The sequence below is a fragment of the Setaria viridis genome, chromosome 3, assembly GCF_005286985.2.
Source record: "Setaria viridis chromosome 3, Setaria_viridis_v4.0, whole genome shotgun sequence".
In the NCBI taxonomy this organism is placed as follows: domain Eukaryota; kingdom Viridiplantae; phylum Streptophyta; class Magnoliopsida; order Poales; family Poaceae; genus Setaria; species Setaria viridis.
In genome coordinates, this window is record NC_048265.2 from 20,504,081 (window position 1) to 20,514,828 (window position 10,748).

The following is a 10,748-nucleotide window of genomic DNA, read 5'->3' on the forward strand; positions in this document are numbered from 1 at the left end:
AGGAAAGATACAGCAAAAAAAAATTAAAAAAAATGAAACAAAAATTTATGAGCAAAATTTGTAACAAAGATTTATGGAAAAATCTAGAAATTTAGAGAATTTTTTGGAAGAATGAAACGAAAAGAAAAAAAAACAAATCGGCCTGGCGCGACCGCTACCGGCGGGCGAGCACTCCATGCGGCGGGGCCCCGCGCGCTGCCGCCGCCGGTGGGGGGAGCTCCCCTCGTGCCCGCACCGGCGCTCCAGGCGGTGGACCTCGCCGCCGGGGCTCACGCTCGCCCGGCGGGGGAGCTCCTGCCGGGGAGGCCACGCCCCGCCGCTCCCGCGCGGGAGAGCTCGGCTGGGGGGCCACACGCCACCGCTCCCGGCCGGGGCCGCAGCTCGCCCCAGGGTGCCGTGCGCCGCCGCTCTCGGCGAGGGGCAGGAGCTCGCCGCTGCCCGCGCGTGCGAGAGCTAGAGCTCGCCCCGGCACCTCCGAGCAAGCACGCCCAGGTCGCCAGGATGCTGCCCCTGCGCTGGATCTGAGGTAGAGGTGTGGGGAATGGAGGGACGCGAGGTGGATGGGGAGAGAGCGCGTGGTGTGAGGTTAATGCCACGATGAGGTCATCTTGCACTCCGGCGCTGAGGCGGACGAGTTCTGTGAGGAGCTGATGCTTCCGTCGCCCCAGCCGCGGACATATTAGCATGTTTGGTTTTGACCAGGGGTTGGCTCTGTTCCATTTTTTTTGTTTGATCCAATTTATCTAGTATTGGATTGAAAGGGATAGGTCTAAGCTATCTCATGTTTAGTTGAAAGGGTTGAGAGGGTCGGTTGGATGTTATTTTAACACTACTAGCAGAAATGCCCGTGCGTTGCTACGGGTCATTACTTGCTCTCACGTTATTATACGTTTGTTTATAATATGTTAGCTTCGCTTCATAATATATTGTAGACAATTCATCAAAGATGAGTGGCAGAAAAGACCATTACTCCATCACCATTATGAAGGAAACAACAATTACCACCAAATATGAAACTTATAGGAAGATATCAGCAAATACTACATATGAAACAACAGAGACATCATCAGTAATACTGAATGCCTTAACATCTATCTACGTGCACAGCACACGCATCAACTGCAGTAAACTACAATAGAAGTCGTGGCATGGCACAAGTGCAGTGAAGCACAGTCATCCATCCACCGACCACCGTCTGCTTTCCCCATTTTTTCCCGACGTGGCGACAACCAAGCCTACCCAAGGATAATAGACAGCGCAATAGGTCATTCAGTAGTTCCTAAAGGCCGACATCTCAATACCAAACTCTCGATCCTTGCCTTGCTCCTAGCCAGAAAGTCGTTTAATCACAGGCTTCGTTTTATGCTGCCTTGGCTTATGGCATGTACAGAATAATCTGTTAATGCTAAGATTCACGTATGGCCTACGCATCCTCATGACCGTCTGACCGCTTGAACTGTGCTGTGTATTTTGGAATCGGGAAACTGTGGATCAATTTCGTCACCTGGGAGTCACGGGTATCACGAAGCGTAGTTGATCAGCCACTGTAGGCTCTGCATGAAAGAAGATTGCACGGGGTAATGAATGTATTGTGATAAAAGTAGATTTATGCCTATTGCTGGAACTGTAAGAGCATGGTTCATGGTGTTTTGTGCTCAGTAACTTATAAAAAATCAGAGGAGAAAAATGTACCATTATACATTTAGGCAGATCGTCATCCTGCGTCCTCATGTGAGTCTACATACATGCAAAGAGCTACTCGTTAGGCATTTCCAGTCTAGCTAGAATCAGAACATGTAAAATTGGAGTTGGTGTATGTTTAGCAGCTGACTGACAAGAGATTCTGAATGTTACAGTTCATATTTTGCTTATGTTTATCGAGTTCTAAACAATAGCAAGTGTAATGACAATTTATAGCTAGAAATGGAGGACTGAGGTGTTCACCTCCATGACTAAATGGCATTAGGACTCCTTGTCTGTGGCAAGGCAAGCAAGGGCTACCACAGTGGCTGCCACAGTTTAGGGCCAGAAGGAGAGCTGCTTATGTTTGAGAAGTGAGAGCAAGGACAGGTATTTTGCCAGGTCCACTACCCTGTCATCTGCCTTTGCAGCCTTCAGATAGAACCTACGAAATTTGAACACAATGGTGTTAGCCTGTCGTTATGCTCAGCTGATACAGATAAGAAAGCAGGAAGTTTGTGGTACCAGAGGAAATGGTGAGTTGTTGTGACGAAACACTTGAAGTTCAGGACCTCCTGAACCAGCCACTCCATGGCAACAACCTCACTCCGGCTGTAAGTATTGATCTCAACTTTGAATGTCTTTTGAAGGACACTGAAAGGAATCAAGAAGTAAAAACATTAAGCATCCAACAGCAATTCACCTACACAAATGTGATACAACACGAATCATGAATAAACTATGCAAAATTTTAGCAATAGAACAGACTGCATAAGGACAATAAACCAGTGCATAAGCTACATGGAGAATATAGTGTTCATAGCAAGAGTGCACAAATGCAATGTTGTTCAGCACAAAAGGTACCTGGCAATTGACATATGCTAAAATGCGCCCCTCTAGAATTTGAAAGTAATACCTATTAATGAGTCCCCTGCTTCCTTGAAGGTGGAAAGGAACTCATCTAGCTTTCCAAATATTGAAGGCAAACAAAAGTGCATCAACGCCCATAATTCAGAAAGGTTGTTCTGGATAGGAGTGCCTGTTAGTAGTAGACGTCTTGGCATGATGAAGCGTTGCTCAAGGACATTATACAGTACCTGGCAAAGAACTTTCTGAGTTAAACTTGGAAGGTTTGTTACAAAATATATGTGTATTTTAATCGATCGTAACCAAAAGGAGAAAAGGAAAAGGGTGTAACATATAGCATTTGAGTGTTTGACACATGCACACCTATTAATCTAATTCCTTTTAACACTAATGCTTGGATTACAAGCTCAATGAACCAATAAAAATGCAGAATTGCACCTAGGATTTTAGCTTGAATCAGGTTAGAACTCCTAGGGGTGTCTGCTCTTTCCTCTGTTTCCTTTATCTGGCAATGTAACTAAACTCTGATATTCTCGTTACAAGTAATGGAAATTGATGGGGTTGTTTTTTGAGCAATTTTATGGTTGCAGCCCTCTCAAGCTCAACACAGGTTGTAACTAATCAGCTGAACCTGAAGTCCACAAACTGCTAGTGAAATATGAATATTTCCACTTCGTGCCACCAAGTCATATTCTTTAGTTTTCTCTTAGTCACAGTGCCCAATTTACCTCTGTCATTATGCTTTACCAATACAGCGCTCGAAAGTGAAGATGTTTCTTTTCCCAAACAGTACTGAAAGTCTGAGCTTCCGTGCTACTGAATCAAAACTAAAAACATCACATAATGCACAAATACGAGGGGAGGTACATCCTGTGTAGCTTAGCAGTAGTACCAAGAGGTGCTTGGTGGCAAAAGCAGTAGTAACGGTAAGGAACCAGTCAAACCCTGAATTCAAAAGAACTACATAAATAAAATGGCCACTTACACTGGATGGATTTTTTAGACGTTGGGCCTCATCAATAATTGCATAGTGCCAGGGAATTTGTGAAAGAAAATCTTGATCCATCAAGGCTATGTCATATGTTTTCATGAGCACATCAAATGATAATTCGTGTTACGTGCAGAAAAGAAAAAAAAGATGTCGTAAGTATTGATGGGATACACATACACCTATAGAAGATTGAACCCAGAAAAGACAGAATAGCGTACATTAGAGTGAGATGATGTGGACGCTCTCTGCACAAGTTCAAACAACTACATCTCTACACCACAAATTGAATCAATTGCACTGAACAATTGCAGTTCCGCTGAACTCATAGAGCTCATGTCAATCTCTCTATTGAACTCTAAATTTTGAACCTGAATATACAAGCACAACTTATAGAGATGGGGACTGTACAAAACAGCAAGCAAAATTGAACGGCAAAAGAAGAAAATTGTACTGTGTACCCATTTCATCGAACATATTGAGGGCATCGTCCATGGAAATATCAAATGCGGAGCTAACTCCAATGGAAGCAGATAGGAGGGGGTGGAAACGGGGGAGGGTACCTGCTCGAGGTGTCCCTGCAGGAAGTAGAAGACGAGGTCGCCGATGTGCACCCTCTCCATGGATCGATGGGGAAGGCCGGAGTTGGGGCCCCGCCGCATCGCCGCGACGGCCACGAGGCACGAAAGCCCCGCCGCCCTGGTGCCCCTGTCAAGCCCGCTCTTCAAGTCGGCGGAGCTGATGAGGCGAACCAGCTCCGCGAGATGCGGCTCGGCGCATCACGCGTGCCAGGTACACCGCCGTGGATGCGGCCGCCGTGTTGTCCTCCTCGATGCAGTCGGACGTGGCGACCACGCGCACGGCGGCCTTCGTTGCCTCGAGGCCCCTCTCGTCCTCATCCTTCTCCGTCCGCCAGAACACGTGCCACCCGGAGATAGGGGCGCGGCCGCCGGGCACCGGCGCGGATCGAGGCCGGGTCGGCTCGAACCGCCAAAGTCGCGGCGCGGCGGCCACCGCCGCCGCCGATCCACGCCGCCTCCCGCGCGGGGGCGCCGAGACCGAGATGGAGCAGGCGCGATGGAGGGAGGGGGGAGGCGGAGACGGGAGCGGAGGTCGCGACGCCACACTCCGGCCGCCGCCCACGCGCAATCCGCTCCTTTGGCTGTATGTTTCGAAGAAAGAGAAGAACTTTCCCTTTAAACCCCCTCTCTTTCCTCCTTTTTCCATCCGACACCCAGTCTCTTCATAATAATGGACTGCGGGTTGATTTCACAAAATGTCAGGGTTTTTTTTGCAAAACGACCACGACGTACGAAATCCCAGGCAGAGGCGTTACTTGCTTTAATAATAGGTAAAGATTTGTAATTATTATACATTGGTTTCACTATAATTTTTTTATCCATCCTTCTTCTCTACTTCTCCCCACCGGGCTCCCCCACCCCTCCCTATCTCTCCCCACGCCACCATTGCTCCCTCTCACGCGTCGGCCGTCACTCGTCGGCTGCCCCTGCCCAGCCTGTCGCTGCCTACCTCGCCGCCCACGAGCTTTGCGCACCCTGATAACCTCCCTCCATGCAGCGTCGGCTCGCGAGCACAACACCACCAAGCAAGCGCCGCCGCCGCCGCCTTTTGGTCTCACCCCGTCGCGCTCTCTTCTGAGCTGCCGCCGCTGCCGCCTCACGGGATCCACACCGACCAGGACCTGGCGAGGCCATCCCCCGCCAGCCTCTCTCTACCTCGCGTCGCCGTCCTGGCCGCGCGGCGCCACACAACTGGAGAGCCGCCACCGCCGTCCCACGGGATCCACCCCAACTAGGACCTGGCGAGGCCGTCCCCCGCCAGCCTCCCTCTGCCTCGCGTCGCCGTCCCGGTCGCGCGCCACCACACGACTGGAGAGTCGCCGCCGCCGCCCCATGGGATCCACCCCGACCAGCACCTGGCGAGGTCGTCCCCCGCCAACCGCCCTCTGCCTCGTGTCGCCGTCCCAGCTGCGCGCCGCCACGCGATTGGAGGCCGCCCCCACCCCTGCCCCACCTGATGCCGCTGCCCCATGCAAGAACGGAGACAAACGGGATCGAAGCGGGCTGAGTGCGTCCGCTCATTTTGGACGGATGCATTCGACCCGCATCTAGGAGGAATATTCCCTCCTAGGATCGACCCAACCCAGATGCATTTCTGTCGTTGCCAAGATCAGCCGATCAAGACTTAGACTAGTAAATTTCTTTTTTGCGCGTGAGCCTCAGATGGTTGCGCGGGAGACACGGATTTAGACTGGTTCGGGCAAGGGAAGCCCTACGTCCAGTATCGAGGATGCTCGTGTTGCCCACGCGGGGGTTCTGTAGTAGGGGGTTACAGATTGGCGAGAGAGGGACAGATCCCAAGTCTCTTTGGTTTTGGTGCTCTTCGTAAGAGTGGTCGTGTACTATGGGGTACCGGAGAAGAAGCTGGTTCCTTCCTCTATCCCCTTCCGGCTTTGGATTCCTCCTTTTATATCGCAAGGGGACGGCCGGAGTCACAATTGGGATCGGGTAAAAGGTCTGTAAAGAGTAAAGAGTAAGATGGTAAAAAGTACGACAGGGAGAAGGGAGAGGTCTTTAGGCGCCCGATGTCCTGCCGACCCTAAACGCGTGCCGTCGTGCATGCCGGAGGGGGCGGTCGCTGGTTGCCAAGTGTTGCTGCTCCCGTAGGTAGCTACTTTGATGTTTGTAGGTACCAGGTTAGATCATGATGAGGCGGCTTCGTCGTTACCCTCGCGTCCGTTAGGGTGGACGGTGGATGCCGCTGCTCTGGTGATGGCTGTTGAGAGGGGGAGCTTTACACCTGTTCTGCTGTTCGCGCGGGACCCGAGGGCGTGCGGGACCCGAGGACGGGCTGCCTCCTCCTTTGCCCCGGTCGTCGTAAGTCATGAGTACCCTGCGGCGAATGGGAGTCGGCCGCCGGCACTGTAGCTCGCACAGGACGGTCGCGCACGGGTACTTGAGCCGGGTTGCGTGGGGGGCGCGGTCGCCCTGCCCTCTGCCAGAACTGCGGCGCATTTATGGTGAGGCCGACGGGGGGACCCACAGGATTTGTCTTGTCTATGCGGACCGTATCCGAGGGGGTTCCTGGACTTGTGGGCCTCGGTGCGCCCGACTCCTTCGCTTGGGGTCGGACGAGGCGGAACTTTCGTGGCACAGGGTCGGACGCCCCCGACCCTGGGGTCGCGGTCGGGCGAGGCGGGAACCTTGCGGAGGGGGGTCGGGCGCTCCCGATCCTGGCGCCTGGGTCGGGCGTGGCGTAGATTTGATCAGGCTTCGGTGGGCCTGGGCTTTCATGTTTGTTTCCTTAAGCAGCGTATTAGGGGGTCGTTAATATTTCCCCCCAACAGTAGCCCCCGAGCCTGTGGTGGAGCAGGAGTGCTCCTCCGGAGGCTCCTTTCGCTTTTTGCCGCTGGTTCCGTGTTATGGCGCGCTTTTTATCTCCGCCATGTTTGAGGGAACCTGCAATTTTGCGACCACACGCGTGGTAGTTGTTTGCGAGGCTAGCCCCCGAGCTCCCGCTCGTTGCAGGAGACCAATCGGGAGGCTAGGTTGGCTTTTTTGATCGTTGCCCCTCAAGCGTCCGTTCGCTAGGTCGGAGGGGTTGAGCCATGCCACGTTATCCGCGTTGGACGAACCGTGGTGCTCGTTTGAGCTGCAAACGGGTAAGTTCGAGTGGAGTCCCGGTCCCCGTTCGGGGGGGTCCGGCTCGGGCCAAGCTGGTGGCGTACTCCAATTTCCCGTCGGTCAGTTCATATAGTTCCTGGATCCGCTCGATCGGATCTGGGGGCTCGTTGCCTTTCCCCGTGGAAAAACCATGAACTTGGTACCAAGCGAGACTCGAACGTGAGTTTGGGGCGCCCTTGGCGTTCGCTCGCCTGGGTGTTGGCCGGTAGCGGGCCCGTCCCTTCTCACCCCTTGCTCGGGGAATGTCCTGAGGCAGCTGTCGAACCTGTGTTGGGCCAGCTTTCGAACCCCTGGACCATACTGGGCCGTAGGGGCGTTTTCAGCCCCGTATCCCTTTCTTACCTCCCTGTTGGCCTTGTACCGGAGCGGTTGGTGTTCCCGGGCCGTACGTGGGGAGCGTCGTGGGCGCGGTTCCCGGGAAGCGGAGTTATGGAAGCGCCGTCCCGTGGATCGAGGAAGATAGGATGTTTTTCGCGGCCGATCGTGCGCGCGGTTTTCGAAAAGGAAACGGGCGTGGCGGGGGCGTACCTGGCGCCGCATTTATGGCGGCCGGGGCGTCGATTTGGCTTCCGAGGTACTCTTCCTATAAAAACAGGAGCATGCCGCGCCGGTTCCTCTCCTTTCGCGCTCGAGCCTCCTTGCCTTCCTAGTTCACTTGTGCTTGCCTCGCTCGCCTCGTTCCCGCCGCTCCACGCCGCGTGCTTTCGTCTTCGCCTCCATCGGTCCCCTTCCTTCTTCGGCGATGGCCTCCTGGGAGTCTCCCACTTCACCGCCAACCGTGTCGAGGGCCTGGTGCGAAAGGGGCTCCTCTGCGAGAAGACGGCGGCGGACGAGTGGAGGCTGCCGGGGCTGGAACAGGTTCCGTCGCCACCCGGCGGTTACGTCGTCTCCTTCGCCCACTTCCACGAGCGGGGGTTCGCCTCCCCCCCAAGCCGCTTCTTCCGCGGGCTCCTCCACTACTACGGGCTCGAGCTCCAGCACCTCAACCCCAATGGGATCCAGCACATCGCGGCGTTCGTCGCGCTGTGCAAAGGATTCCTGGGGATTGAGCCCCACTTCGAGCTGTGGAAGTATTTCTTCACAGTGAGCATGTATCAAAAGACGGGGAAGGCCCGGAGCCAGCAGCGGTCGCCTCCGGTGCCGATTGGGTGCGCCGGGATCCATCTCCGTCATACTCGCTCCAAGGAGTACATGACGGTGAAGACCTCGGTGTCCCACAAGGGGTGGCACAAGCAGTGGTTCTACGTGAAGAACTACCCGAACTCCCCCCTGCCGGCGTTCACCGGCCGCACCATCGACGCGGCGCCCGACGTGTGGGCGTACGGGCCGGTGGAGAAGGAGAAGAGGAAGATCTCCAACTTGCTGCAGGCCATTGGGCAGCTGAAGCGGGAGGGCCTCACCGGCGCCGGGGTCATCGGCGCGTACCACGCCCGGCGGGTGGCGCCGCTGATGCTCCGGGCGCGGCCGCTTGGCGTCATGTCTCCCGACATGCCGACCGAGGGTACCGTCCTGGCGACAGGCGCGCTCGCTGCCTCCGAGATCCGGCAACGACTTCGGGAGGCGCTGGAGGATAAGGATGTCGACTACCCGGTCCCCGGGCATCCGCCGATGCGCCCGGAGCCGGGCTTCGTAGACCTGGTAAGGTGTTTGGGTCACCGCTTCTCCCTCCTGCCGTCGCGTTGTTTTGTTGTTCTGATGTGGATCCTCCTTTTCGCTCCGCAGGGCATGCTGACCCGGGTCGCGGACTCCCTCCCGCTGGTGCCGGAGGATGCCGCGCGTAGGGCTCGCAACCGCCTCCAGGCCGAGAAGGATAAACGCCGCAAGGACAAGGAGACGGAGAAGCGGCGGAAGAAGGCCGCCAAGGAGCTCCAACGGCGGCGGAGAGGGACGGTCGTGTCCGACGACGACGACGACGACGACGAAGAAGACGAAGAGGAAGAAGAAGAAGAAGAGGAAGAGGAGGAAGAGGAAGAGCTGTTTGCCCCCCGTTCGGGGGCTTTGGTGATTCGTGACGCACCCCCGCAGACGGCTGCAGGGGGTGCGGCGGCGGGAGCGTCCGCCCGGGATCCGGCTCCCCCGGGTCCTGGGTGCTCCAGGAGCCGACGCGGACCGCCCCTCAGGGGTCGGCGCAGCGCGCGCCTCAGGAGCCGGTGCGGTCCGCTCCTCAAGGGGTGGCGCAGGATGTTCCCCGGGGGTCGGCGCAGGGCCTCCCCCAGGAAGGGACGCGGGATGCTTCCTCGGGGCCGGTGAGGGATGCCGCCCTGGTGTCGACACGGAGTGCCCCTCCGGGGCCTTCAGAGTCCGCCCCCGGCGCCGCCTTGGGTCCGGCGCGGGGCGCTCCCCAGGAGTCCGTTCGGGGGGCTCCTCGGGGATCCGCGGGGGCTGCCTCCTCCGCCGCGCCTGGAGGTGGAGGGCAGCGGGGTGGCGACAAGCGGCCACTGCCATATGCCCCGGGGTCGGCGTCCGGCTCCGAGTCGAAGCGCGCGCGCTGTCCCTGCGCTTTGAGGGCGTAAGTTAACTCTTCCTATGTGTCATCCTTCCTTTCCGTTTGTTTTTGCTGATGCCTGGCCATCGGCGTGCAGTACTTCTCCCTACGGCGCCAGCCTGCGGCTGGCGCCCAAGAAGGCGCTGCGGGCGTCGTCCTCCTCCGGGGGGCGGACCGTAGACCCGCCAGTGGTGATTAGCGGGGTTCCTGGCGCGGCCACAGGCCCCCCTGCGGAGGTGGCCCCTGCGGAGTTGGTTGGCGGAACGGCGGCGGAGTCAGGCGCAGGAGGGGGAGCGGACTCCACTCCGCCCGCGGCTCCACCGGTCGCCCCTCCGGTCCGGGCCATGATCCCCCCGGGCCCTCAAGCCGGGGAGGTGATCGACCTTGATGCCGACGAGGCGGAGGAGGCGGAGACGACGGAGGGCAAGGCGGATGCCCCCGTTGCCATGGCGGGGTCAGAGGCGGAGGGGGCGCTCGCTCCCGAGGATGCGGCGGCGACAGAGGCAGCGGTGCCGGAGACCGGGGTCTCCGTCCCGGTCGCTCCTGCGGGGGTGACTCTGGCGGCCGAGGTGGAGGTGCCCACAGGGGTGCCGTTGGCGGGCTCGGCGGCGACGATCGTGCAGCCGCCGGGACCGTCAACGGATTCGACGGTTTCTGGCGTCGTGATGTCGTCTTCGACGGCGACGTCAGAGTCGGCCCTTGTTCCGCCCTCGGCTTCTCCCGTCCCGGGGGCGTGGAGAGGTCCCGTCCTCCGCTGGACATCTCGCGACGACCCGCCGAGGCGCCTCTATGCGCTGGATGACGCCGCCGAGTGGCATAGGTGGCAGGCAGTGCACGGCGGTGTCGCCCAGGTTCAAGCGGCCCTGACCTCGGCGTTGGGAGTTTTGGCCAACACCGTGGTCCCTGGCAGCCAGGTATGTTGTTCCTGCCGCTTGTCGATGAGTTCCTTCTCCTTACTTTTTTGCTTTAACGGTATGCTGTTTTGCAGGCTCTCCAAGAGGGCAGCCGGGAGAAGTCTGACTTC

General features: G+C 57.2%; 1 long non-coding RNA gene across 7 annotated transcripts; it reads right to left on the reverse strand.

The window, feature by feature from the left end:
- Window positions 1-998: 998 nt before the first annotated feature.
- Window positions 999-4,700, reverse strand: LOC117850155 (uncharacterized). Of its 7 annotated transcripts, XR_004639192.2 has the most exons (9): window positions 4,099-4,698; window positions 3,757-3,906; window positions 3,533-3,618; window positions 3,276-3,363; window positions 2,597-2,777; window positions 2,206-2,334; window positions 1,945-2,125; window positions 1,693-1,737; window positions 999-1,553 (listed from the first exon to the last, which is right to left on the reverse strand). It is a non-coding gene; the product is annotated as an uncharacterized lncRNA (long non-coding RNA). The 7 variants fall into 7 exon arrangements; XR_004639191.2 differs by having other exon boundaries at window positions 3,276-3,360; window positions 3,533-3,906; window positions 4,099-4,699; XR_004639190.2 differs by having other exon boundaries at window positions 3,533-3,906; window positions 4,099-4,699.
- Between the last annotated feature and the right edge of the window lie 6,048 nt (window positions 4,701-10,748).